This window comes from Rhineura floridana, chromosome 16, assembly GCF_030035675.1.
Source record: "Rhineura floridana isolate rRhiFlo1 chromosome 16, rRhiFlo1.hap2, whole genome shotgun sequence".
Lineage (NCBI taxonomy): Eukaryota > Metazoa > Chordata > Lepidosauria > Squamata > Rhineuridae > Rhineura > Rhineura floridana.
The window spans coordinates 23,455,475-23,467,874 of NC_084495.1; the positions used below are offsets into that span (position 1 = coordinate 23,455,475).

Sequence of the window (12,400 nt, forward strand, 5' to 3'; positions counted from 1 at the left end):
GGGTAGGCTGCAGCTCAGAGGCAGAGCATCTGCTTTGCATGCAGAAGCCCCCAAATTCAATTCCCAGCATCTCTGGGTAGGGCTGGGAAATACTCCCACCTGGAATCATGGAGAGCTGTTGCCAGTCATTGTGGACAATACTCAGCTAGATGTACTGTTGTCATCTCCGTATCTAAGGCGGCTTCCTATGTTCCTTAGCTTCTGACATGGAACTACATTACTATATAGAAAACTTTACAGGCATGGCTGTTTCATTAAAGTGGGGCAGCGCTTCTATACCGGAGGTATGGATATGGGTAATAAACACTAGGTTTTACATCTTGTAGGAACCAAATTTGATACTGTCAGATCTTGCTGGAGGAGAGGGAAAGCTAGCTGGCTTTTTTTAAAAAAAGATGTTTTCAAAGCTTTTTTTTTTTTTTTTTAAAGATGCTTTTAAAGATGTTTTGTTTTAATACATTTTAAGGGTGTTTTGTTTTAATATATTTTAAAGTCTTCTGTTTTATGTTTTTTATGTTTTTAGAGTGTTTTTAGTGCTTTTAGATACGCCCTGGGCTCCTGCTTGGAGGAAGGGTGGGATATAAATTTAATAAATAAATAAATAAAAATAATAGGAGCAAGAGGACCTTGAGCTGAGTCATGGCCTATTGGTGGAGGGAGCAAATATATAAAGGCTGTAATGCAGGACTATGGGGCCTGTCACTCTCTAGATGTTGCTGCGCTACAATTCCTATCATCCCTGACCATTGGCTGTGCTGTATGGGGATGGGAGTCTAACAACATCTGGAGGGTCACATGTTCTCCAGCCCTGCTATAGAGTCAGCTGGCTAAGGAAACTCCAGTGTAACAACAAGGCTGCAGCTACTAGTTCTGCAAAGACAAAGTGGGACAATTTCTGCTGGCTTTCACTGAGGAGGCAACAGGAGGAGGCGGAGGCAGCTACATAGCCTAAGATCTTGGCACTGTGGATGAAAGATTTCAGAATGTTGGCTAAAAACACATTTTTGAATGGCCTTCTATTTGACATTTACCAACCAAACAGCCTTCTGAAAAGCTGCTATTTTTAACACACACACACACACACACACACACACACACACACACACACACACTTCTCCCTGGTTTTCTTGGGTTCCTTAAAAAAAAACCTTACAGGGAGCATTAAAAAATGATTCATTTTTTAAAAAAGATATCTTCTACCACAATGGGGCACAAGCTACTCCAGCACTTCTGGACTTTGATTTTACCAGCCCTGTGTTTTCCTCAGTAGAGCTTAGGGTTGCCAAGTTCAGGGCCTGAGACTGATTGTGTATCTTTAGGAGAAGGAAAAGTCAGCCAAGTGTAGGTGTTCTTGCAACACTGTAATGGGAAAAACCACAAGGTGGAATTCTCCTTTGCCCCTGTGCAACTTTTAAAGATACAGAAGACCTCTTGGAGGCTGGGCCTGGCAACCCTACTAGAGCTAATAGTGTTTGAGTGGGGGGCAGATTTCACTTGAGGAAACAACGCAAGGGTAAATGGTTGCTCCCCCCCAGTATAGCTTCTCTGATCAAATTAGCATCTACCCACACACACATTGATTTGTTGATTTGTTTTTTGTTTGTAAACAAAGACTTGAGAGACAGCACACCAAAATTGATTTTTCTGTGACTTTCCAACTTGTCCTTTATCCTATGGTCTGTGTAGTAGTGGTTGAAGAAGGAGGGCAGCAGTGGGGAATGTCCAGACCATGGGCCTAACCTGCCAGGCCTCTAAATTTGGCCCATGAGGCCATTTTGAGCAAGCCACACCCACCTGCCAGCCACCCAACATCATGTGAAGTCTAGCACAAAGACCTGTTATCTCCGATCCAAGTACTCAGTTAAAAAAGCCCATAACGAAATCCACAACCCCACCCCTTTGGCTCGCCCCATTTATTTATAGTTGTTATTGCTGATTTATGTGATTTATATATCCTGCCCCTCGTCACATGTAATCCCCACATGGATCACTCTCAATGAACAAGGCAAGCAAATAAAAACAAATACAGTTTAAAATCAAAATGCTACAGTCTCTCAGTCTGAACAAAAGGAAGGAGAAAAAGCCAAAAAGACAGTTGGCAGAGGAAAATGTGGAGGTGGGGCCAACCAAGGAAAGTATCCCACAGCCAAGGGGCTACTAGGCCTCCTGGCAAGTAATTGATTTCCAGCCAGTGATGCAACCATCAGAAGAAGCTCCCTGGTTGACCTCACAGCCCAGGCAAGATAGTATGGGGAAAGGCATTCCTCCAGGAACCTGGCTCACAAGTTGTTTAATAAAACCTTGAATTGAGTCCAGTGACTATAAGACAGCCAATGCAGGTTTTTCTGAAGTGTTGTGCAGATGCGTCTCTGGATTATGCATTAGCTTAATGATGCCTCCCGTCCCAATGTAGTATTTTAAAAACAGTTGCCTAAGGAGGAGGAGTGCAAAAGGTAAGGTGCTCAAGCCATATCTGCCTTCTCCCTCCCTAACTGAGGGAGCAATTCACTTTGCTTTGGTGGAGAAGTACAAGACAGAGGGTGCTTAGTCACCCTCACGTAGGGATGGGGGAGAAATTTGATTCAGTTTGCGTTTAAAAGCAAACCCTACCAAATCCATATTTTATGAAAAACACAATATGAGAACTATCCTCTGAAATTTGCACTTCTCCCAGTTTCGCAGTGCAGCTCTCCAGTGGAGTAATGTGTGCAACCATGCATGTACTGGAGCAAAGTGTGCATAGCAATGCATAAATTAGTGAAAATAACATACAAGAATGTGCATACTAGGCAAAATGGCATATGAAAATGTGAATATTAGGAGAAATAATTCACACTAAAATGCTGATGAATTTCCCCAAGAACTTTTTATTGTTTAAAAAAAAATCACAAACTGATGCGAAAATGTGAAGAACTGAACTCAAGACTGGGGGGGGGAGAGAAAGGTTGAGAAATTGACGGATGTGCCCACTTGTACCCTTATGCAAATGCTATAAATCATACAGTGCACACAACAGGATAAAAACACATTAAGCCTCAGCTTTCCCAAGTGATTGCTGTTTGCAAGATGCCAGATCAACTTCAGGGTGTTATCCCACACTTAACTTGATGTGGCACCTGTGGTCTAATTAACGAAGGTACTCCATGAGTGTGGAACTCGGTCATTGTTTAATGCATGCTTTGGCAGGATATGCGCTGCTTATCACTATAAATCTTTCAGCTCTGGTGTCGGCTTCTGCCTCCCCCTCCTCAGCAGCTTGAGAGAAGATGAAGTGAGGCATATGCTTTTCGAATTAGCCAGCTTCATCCGTCATGGGACTCAGCCTTGGCAGGAAGATATGATGGGACACATAAATTAGGAAAGTAACTGGGATGTCTCCTGACTTCATATCTAGCATTGGGATGTCTCTGTGGTAATCTGGGATTTAATGCTCCATTGAACCCATTCCTTCTAGAAAAGTGAAAAAAATGACATACTCCATCAAGTTGGTTGTTTTTGAAATGAGCTTTTTCCTTTCTTCCCTTGGCCCTCTTCACCACCATATCTTCAAATAAACATTGCTACTTATGACCTGCTTTGTTTAGAGCAACATCCAGTAATCAGAGGAATAATTTGTATTAAAATGGCTTGGCTAAATCTGTTTGAAAGTGCCCAGGAAGATGGGGAGGGGAAATGCTTAGCATCAAACAGTGCCCCCTTTGGACACCTGATAAAAATTTAATGCAACTTCAGAAGTTTCTGCAGCAGACTCCAGCTGCCATCTTTTTAAGAATCTCTGTGGGTTTTTTTTTTTTTTTTTTAAACCCTCTCATTCCCTTCAGACTTGCTTCTTCAGGTAGAAGGCAATTGTGCCTATGCAGGAAAGATGAAAGAAATGTAGCAGTTTCAGAAACTGTTAGATAGTGAAAGCCTGCTTGATAGGTATGAAATTATATGCTTCTCTCCAGGCATAAAGTAGTTTAGGGCAGACACATTTCTAGATGGGGTGTCAGTTTGCAAAATTTGAAACATCTGGAAATAGAATTGCCAGGATGCAACCCAGAGAAGGGTGAATTTAAAGGTGTAGTGACAATGAAGCAAGGCACTCAGAAGACTCAACTTCTCTCAAACATCCTCCACATACATTATAGATGCTTATATACAGATAGTAAAAAATAACCACATTTTCTAATCTTACAGTCAGCACAGGAGAAGATGCTTAAGAGGCACCTGAGATAGACTTAAAGCTCTGCATTTATCCTTTGTGATCTTACAAATCTATACACACACATTTGGAGAAGAACCATTAATAAAATCACGTACAAAGCCAGGTGTTTTGATTTTTCCACAGCAGCTACTTGCATTACTTAAAAAAAACATGTTTAATTACTTTTGCAGTTTCATTAACACGAAAAAAAGGAAAGGGAAAAAGAGGGGGGAGACTCCATCAGCTCACAATGACACAATATTTAAACATCTGCACATTTTATTTTACACATATAGATCATTATATGCTATCAAAATGTCCAAATATGTATTTAGACAAAGTTGATGTTTATAGAAAGTGTGCTTAAATGTAGCAAGGGTGTTTAGGTCATCAAACCATTGCATAATATTTGGTGGATATTTGTCCTTCCAGGCTTGAAGTATAAGTCTCTTAGCGACCATTGGGGCATGTAAAATCCATTCAGCTACTTGCACTGCCAAAGAAACTAGCTACAACATTACAAAGGTAAGCTGAAATGTGGGCTTGCTTCATCAGCATGGGGTGAACACATTTTTGCTCCTCAGTATTTTCTGTTTTATTCTCTATGGTGACCATCCTAAAATGAGCATAAACCCATCCCCATATGGTTCCAAGTGCAATGTGATAGGGCAACTTACACAAGATTATTATGAGAGTAAGTAAGATGAATTTTACTTTAGTGACCAAGAGATAAATGTAAAAGTAAACCAATAATAAAAATCCATGTATTTTATCATTCCAGATCAGGAAGTTTAAAAACCAGTTTCATCTGTATAAAACATCTGCAGAGTCCAGAGAAATGGTGAGGGGGAAGAGGAGTCCCTCTGCAGATTGTGGGTCTGCACCAGTGGGAAAATACGTGGGGTAAGCCCCTGTCCCTCAATTTGTAACTTGATTGTGCTTGAAAAATAGAGAACAAAATTGAGCAAATTTGTTTTGTGGCCACCTGTAGCACCTTGAATATACAATGAACTCATTAAAAACAACAAGAAAGCAATTGGCTGCACTAAGTAAAGAGTGTAATTCACTTAATCACATTTTGGCAAGCTTTAGCTCAGCTCTTTACTTTGATATGCAAATAAACAATAATAATCACAAAATTCTAGGCACCTGGACTGCAGCAAATCCCTGCCCGGAGGGGGGGAGCAGAATCAACAAAAAAGACTCTGCTGCCAATGTTTGTAGTATTGGCAATGGTAGTTCTGACATGGCAGTCTAGTCCAACCAATAATATCTCTTTCCTCAGGGCTGATCTACACATGCAAATCAATCAGGTGGTAGGATTGCATTTATTTAGGCTGCAGTCGTGGGGGTTGGCCAAGGGATGGTATGTTGCCTCACGGTTTTGCAGTCATGGCAGCAAAGCTGCCTTATACAGAGTTAGACTGTTGGCGCTTCTAGCTTTGTATTGTTGACAGAAACTGACAGAGTGCTTTCCCAGTCCTACTTGGAGATGCTGTGGATTGAACCTGGAGACTTCTGCATGCAAAGCAGATGCTCTACCACTGAGTCTTTCTGAAGCAAAGTAGGTCTGGTCTGGTTAGTGCCTGGATGGGAGATCACTTGGGAGCCTTAACTATTCCACCTTGGGAGAAAAATGGGATATAAATATAATAAGGATAGGCCACTGTCAGCAAGATGCCTCTTGTGTATCATGCATTGGTCAGAACCAATCAACATAGGTGAAAGCCAATCAATCAAGATAGGCAGTATGCTTTCATGTTCAAGAGCCCTATCACTCCTTCTGATAGAGAACTCAGGTGTTGAGCAGTGAGCATTAGCAGAAATTGAGCCAAAAGAGACCATGAAGAAACAAGAGAGAACGCTCAGGTTTGCAAAACAAAACAAAACAAAAATGTAAGTTACATAAACCAAACCCACTTCAGTTTAATGACGTTTACTAAATTTATTGCAAAACTCTCTGAATGACACCTGAAAGTAATTCCCATAATTGCTGGGTGAACAGAATATGAATTATGTTTGTTTGGGGGGGGTAGAACTTTGAATGATTTCTAGTTCATTTTCAGGTTCATTCCCTTTTTAAAAGAAACTCTTTAGAGTTTTTGGTCTTTTAGCTTAAAGATCATAAAGGATGAACATGAACTGGAATTTTTTTTAATGCATTGAACTTAAACTAGAACTAGTTCCTTTTAAAAATGGACTTTCCAAACACCAGCCCCAGTGAGTGTGCTCAGTAGCCATGGCATATGGAATATCAAGAATAAAAGAGAAAAAAGAGAGAAAATTGGAGGAGGGGGAGTGGAATGTTTTAGCCCTTTACATTTAATAGTATCCTGGAGGAGGACATTGCTGGCTGGCAGGAACCCTGAAGAGAAGCATTCTTGCTAGGAGTTGAGCGTACGCTGCAACATGTTGTTGCTGCTCCCCCTTGCACATTTCAATACTGTTTACTGGAAGGAAAAAAAGGAAGAAGCCCTGTGGGCTTCACAGAAGATCTGACTGGCACTAGTGGTTTGACTTGATAGAAGGCAGCTTTCTGTGTTGTACCTGGACTAGGGATGGGTGAGGAATTTGATTCAGTTCACATTTCAAGCCAAAGATATCAAATCCGCACTTTCTGAAACAAGATGAGAACCAAAACACAGCTACATCCTTTTGAAATCTGCACTTATTTGGATTTTGCAATGCAGTTCGCCAACCAATCAAGGTTTACAAAAAAAATGCATACGTTAGGGGAAAGTTCGCATGAAAATGAATATATGAGTGAAAATGACATACAACAAGGCATTATATGACAAGAAGGTGCTTGTAAAAATGTGTACAATAGTCAAAACTGACTCTGAAATGTGTTTATTAGGACAAATTTGCACTAAAATGCTGGAGAACTTTCATGAGGATTTTTTTTTTTAAAAAAATACAAATTGCTGCAGAAATGTGGAGAATTGCATTTAAGATTGGAAAAATTAGAAACAGGCAGAACCGAAATTGACAGACCTTTCCATCCCTGACCTGGACCCACACAAATGTTGAGACAGACACAATAGCTTGGGTTTAAAATGGGCAACCATTTTATTAAATGTAATTAAAGATCTGTGGAGAGCAAAAGCTTAATTAAATTATCAGTGTGGGGCCCTATCAATCTGAGTGTTATGAAAATGACAACAACTTCTTAGATAATTTGAATGAGCTGCCTTGGCGCAATGCCCCACAGTTGTTGACTACCGACTCTTGGCCCTTCATTGCTGGCACATTAACTGTGCCTATGGAATGCTGTCCAGATCACCCTCTGCTCTAGCCTTGAGGCACTGAATCTACAGGTTGGGCAGTCCTCAAGGAGGGCTCCTGTCCCCATGATCTAGCCTTGAGGTATTTATGGGTAGGTCTGAGGATGTCTCCTTCATCCCTTAGAAGGTGCCTCAAGGTGCTCACCAGTTTCCAACTTAACCCCTTTCCCCCTGACCCCACACTGAATCTGCAGAAACAGCTGTGAACCTGTTTAACAAACTGTCCCATCCAAGTTTATTGTGATGCAAGTGAGCAAACCTCCCAGTAATGGCAAACGTCAATTAGGATACTGAAAGGAAAAAAAATCCTATGTGGTTCAAGAATTAGCGACTGACAGAGCCCATGTGGGAAAAAAATGGAGGGAGGGATGGTGTCATCAGAACCTGAATGAGAGGCAGGGGAAGGAGCTGGAGCCAGGTTAAAAAACTGGTCTACACACCTCCCCAGGCAGACTAATATCTGCATCTGGCCCCACGGGGTCATGCCCCATCAGCAATGGGCCAGGTGCAACAGACACTCCCACCTGCCCAACAGCTGAGGTGAGGGTGAGAAAAGGGGATCACAGTTCCTACAAGAGGGGGAAAAACCTCTGCCAGACTTTCCCAACCTGGTGCCCTCCAGATCTTTTGGACCACCTCTGCCATCAGCCTTAGTCATGGTCAATGGTGAAAGGTGATGGGAGATGTGGCCCCAGATATCTGGATGGTTCCAGTTTGGAGAAAGCTGATCTTCTCTTTCCAGAGTCTGCTATGGAGTGTGAGGCAATCATGTGGCATCCATGCAGTCATTTTTAAGTGTCTACTGTGAAGTTCCTTGTTTGTTTCCACTTGTTCAAAACACAGATATTGCAAGAAAAACAGTTCCATTTGTAAAATGGCTCTTTTAACATCTTTATGTTTGTTCTTCTGCAGCAAATGCTAAGGTGACTTTAACCTATATTTTGTAGGTGGTCACTCACTTCAAAATCTAATGGTTGCTTTTTAAGTCATTGTTGTGTGCTGTGTTAAGTTAGGCAGTTAGGAAAATTGTTTGTTTGAGCCTCATTGAGTTTGATTGTATGTTGGAGATGAAGAATTAATGGCAAATGTGAGTGAAATACAGATTCTTTCTCTCTCCCCCCCCCCATTAATATAGGTGTATTGCTTGAGATTTCAATGGAAACAAAGTCTGGGTTGACTTGAAATGCTTTTTTCTTTCTTTCTTGGATATAGTACTGATGCAGGTAATCAATAATGTAGTTTTAGAGGGGGCAAAAAATCCCCTTTGACAAAAGGTGTAAGATGGATTACCCAGATCAATACTATTTTTAGAACTAATTCATCAAAATTGTACTTAAACAGAGACCATGATGCATTTAACTGTTAATAATACAAATTCCTTTTTGTCCCTTGTGGATTATCTTTTATTTTGGAACACACAAACAGTAATTTTTCCCTCTTAAATTTTTTTTTGTTTTCCCCTTGACATAAAATCTGCTGGGTTAAGGAGGAGGTTACAACCAGGTTCTGTAAAAATGAAAATGGTCCCAACAACCCTCTTTTGAATCACGGTAAAGTCTTTCTGAGCTGTGGTGGGCAACCTTTTTTCTGTTAAGGATCACACTCCTTTGGGGGTAATTTGACAGGGGTCAACTGCAGGAAGGATCAAAGCAAAAAGTGGGCAGGCCACCCCTCTTCTGTCTCCGGCCCTTCTGCACTGTACATCTAATGCAGTGTCATACCGTTTTAAATAGTCATGGCTGGCACTGGGTGACCTTGGGCCAGACACCTCCTCTCAGCCTCAGAGGGAGGCAATGGTAAACCCCCTCTAAATACCGCTTACCATGAAAACCCTATTCATAGGGTCGCCATAAGTCGGAATTGACTTGAAGGCAGACCATTTCCATTTTCTGTCCCCAAAGAATCCTGGGAACTATAGTTTCTTAAGGATGCTGAAAGTGATTGAAAGACCCCAGTTTCACCCTCATAGACCTACAGTTCCCAGAGTGGTTTAACAATCAATTCCTCTTCCCAGGGAACTCTGGGAAATGTAGCTTTGTGAGGTGAATCCTTATCTCAACCTCTTAACCTGATCTTCTCGTTCCGGGGTGTGGTATGGAATGAGAAGCAATCATGTGGCATCCATACAGTGACTTTTAAGCATCTCCTGTGAAATTCTAATCCTCCTTTAAAGCTATCCAAGTTGGAGGCCATCACTGCCTCTTGTGGGAGCAAATTCCATACTTTCACTACAAGTGATGTGTGCAGAAGTACTTTCTTTCGTCTCTCCTGAATTTTCCAACAACATTGGTTGTCCTGGTCATAGTCTTGTGTTGGTTTTATGTGACAGTTGCCACCTTTTCATCAGAAGGCAAGGTAGAATATAAACCTCTTAATAAATATTAAGATTTAAATGGACTGCCTTCAAGTCGATTCCGACTTATGGCGACCCTATGAATAGGGTGTTCAGGGTAAGCGGTATTCAGAGGGGGTTTACCATTGCCTTCCTCTGAGGCTAAGAGGCAGTGACTGGCCCAAGGTCACCCAGTGAGCTTCATGGCTGTGTGGGGATTCGAACCCTGGTCTCCCAGGTCATAGTCCAACACTTTAAGCACTACACCACACTGGCTCTCCTTAATAAATATAGGTGTACATAAACATTTTAAAAGTGCAAGACACAAAGCAATTAGGATAACACAGGGACATAGGAAGCTCCCTTACACTGAATCAGACCATTGATCTATCTCGCTCACATACACTGACTGGCAGCAGCTGTCTAGGGTTTCAGACAGGGAGACTTCAGTCCTACCAGGAGATGCCAGGGATTGAACCTGCGACCTTCTGCATTCAAGACGGATGCCCTACCACTGAGCTATGGCCCTTCCCAAATGACCCTGCAATTACATTGGTGAACCAGCCCTAACCCTTGATTTCTTTTAATATACCTGAAATTCAGATAGCATACTTTATCCAGCTGTTTCCTAGCGTGCACCTGAGACAAACCAAAGGTTTAAGCATTAACCTGGCAAAGTGATACGTTGTGGATTTCAGAATTAAGATAGGATTATGTTGCAGAGCTTCCTCCTCCCCTTCTGGAATTATGAATCTAAAATACTAAAAAAAAAAAAAACCCTAATGTGAAATCCCATGCTGCAGAAAGCGAGGCTAGTTGGCGTTGATTGCTAGTCCCTGCACATCCTAGTCATCTTTCGAGCAATGAAGAAAAGCTTCTTTTTGTTGTTGCTCTGCTTGCCATACAAAGCAGAAGAAATGGAGCAATGGTGAGAAGGCCCCTTGTTTGTGTCAGTATATGTAATTTTATTTCAAACACATCACCAGCTGTGGGCTTTGCAGAAAGGAGCTTGCAGCAGCCAAAAGATTTGAAAGGAGAATGATAACAGGCTGCAATCTTATCACCATGGTCTTTAATGGAGACTAGAGCAGTTATTCCCACATGGCACTGTCGTTTTTAAAATGGATGTGCACCCAGAATGCCAAGCATCTCTTATTTTGTGCTCCTAGTGTTTCTACAATGAAGTTATTATTTTCCATGGTAGATGCAATGGCAAATGTCACAGATGGTGTGAATGGCACACTGCAAATTGTTCTGACAAGCTCTTTCAGCTATTCCATTAAACCAAGATTCCAGGATTAACAGCACAATCCTAACTACGTCTATTCAGAATGGGCCTGAAGCCCATTGCTCTACATTCACATTCACCTAAACCATGTTTTTGGTGAGAAATTGAACTGGGCCCATATCTTAAGTCCTATTAAATTCAGTGGGTCTTATTCCTGGTAAATGGGGTTAGGATTAGCATTAGCATTCACTAATAGGCAAAAAATAAATAAATAGAACCTCCTTGCAGTTTGAGAATATACCTATAGCCAACAGATAGTTCTATCAAACTTTAAAAAGCAGAGAAATTGGACAGCTATAGTGAATGCACCAGAGGAGCAGGAGACCTGACCTCCTCTCTGAGATATTGTACTGCTAAACAAATGTGTCAAAATGCAAACACAATTTGGCTTGATCTTTCACAGCCCAATCCACTTCCTGTGTAGCTTGGAAGAATTTGGTTAGAAAGGAGGAGGAGAGGGAAGGAGAGGATGGGAGGGGAAGGGAGGGGTGAAGGAAGGGGGAGGGAAGGTGCAAGAGGGAGGGGATAGGAGGGAGGAGGAGGGGAGGGCAGGTTTGATCATTTGCATGCTTTTTGAGTTCAGTGGGATTTACCCCTGTACAATGATGCTTAGGATAGGTGAAACTGACCGGGGGGGCCAGGGAGGGGAGGAAGAGGGAGGAAGGGGGAGGGAAGGGGACTGGGCAGAGCAGAATTCCCTTTCCTTTCCAAAAGGAAAACATTGTGAGCAGTATCATTCTTTTTCAGGGTTTCCCCCACCTTTGTATTCTACAGCAGGCACATGTAGCCTCCCACCCAGATTTAAACCAAAGCTGTCCATGGCCACATCCACACCAGAACTTTATTTCACTTTAGACAGTCATGGCTTCTCCCAAAGAATCCTGAGAAGTGTAGTTAGTGAAGGGTGCTGAGAGTTGCTAGGAGATGCCCTCACAGAGCTTCAGTCTGAGCGGCTGACGGTTAAACCACTCTGGCCACTGGAACTCTGTCAGGGGGACAGGAGTCTCCTCTCAGCACCCTTCACAAACTACACTTCCCAGGATTCTTTGGGGGAAGCCATGACTGTCTTATGTGAAATCAAAGTCTGGTGTGGGTGTGGCCCCCTGATTAGGCAAGCCAAGCAGCTGTGAGTCTGGCTTTTAGAACACTGACAGTTGGTTCTTATCGAGCATGCCCGACATTATCATTGAGTTCAATGCTAAATTTCTTAAATTAATTAAAAATCAGCCAGGCATTTTTTTTAACTTTTCAACTTTTAAACTGCAGATGATGAAGGTCAGAGTATGGGGAAAAGTCAGTAATAGGATTAC

At 42.0% G+C, this 12,400-nt stretch overlaps 1 long non-coding RNA gene across 2 annotated transcripts in view; it reads left to right on the forward strand.

The window, feature by feature from the left end:
• The window catches only part of LOC133371484 (uncharacterized), a 108,904-nt gene that overhangs the window by 11,342 nt on the left and 85,162 nt on the right, over positions 1-12,400 (forward strand). Inside the window, exons 2-3 of one of the 2 annotated variants that reach the window (XR_009759330.1) lie at positions 4,619-4,711; positions 4,968-5,089. This is a non-coding gene — a long non-coding RNA (uncharacterized LOC133371484). Of the gene's footprint in view, positions 1-4,618; positions 4,712-4,967; positions 5,198-12,400 lie in introns of those variants that run through there. The other variant, XR_009759329.1, reaches the window with a different exon arrangement.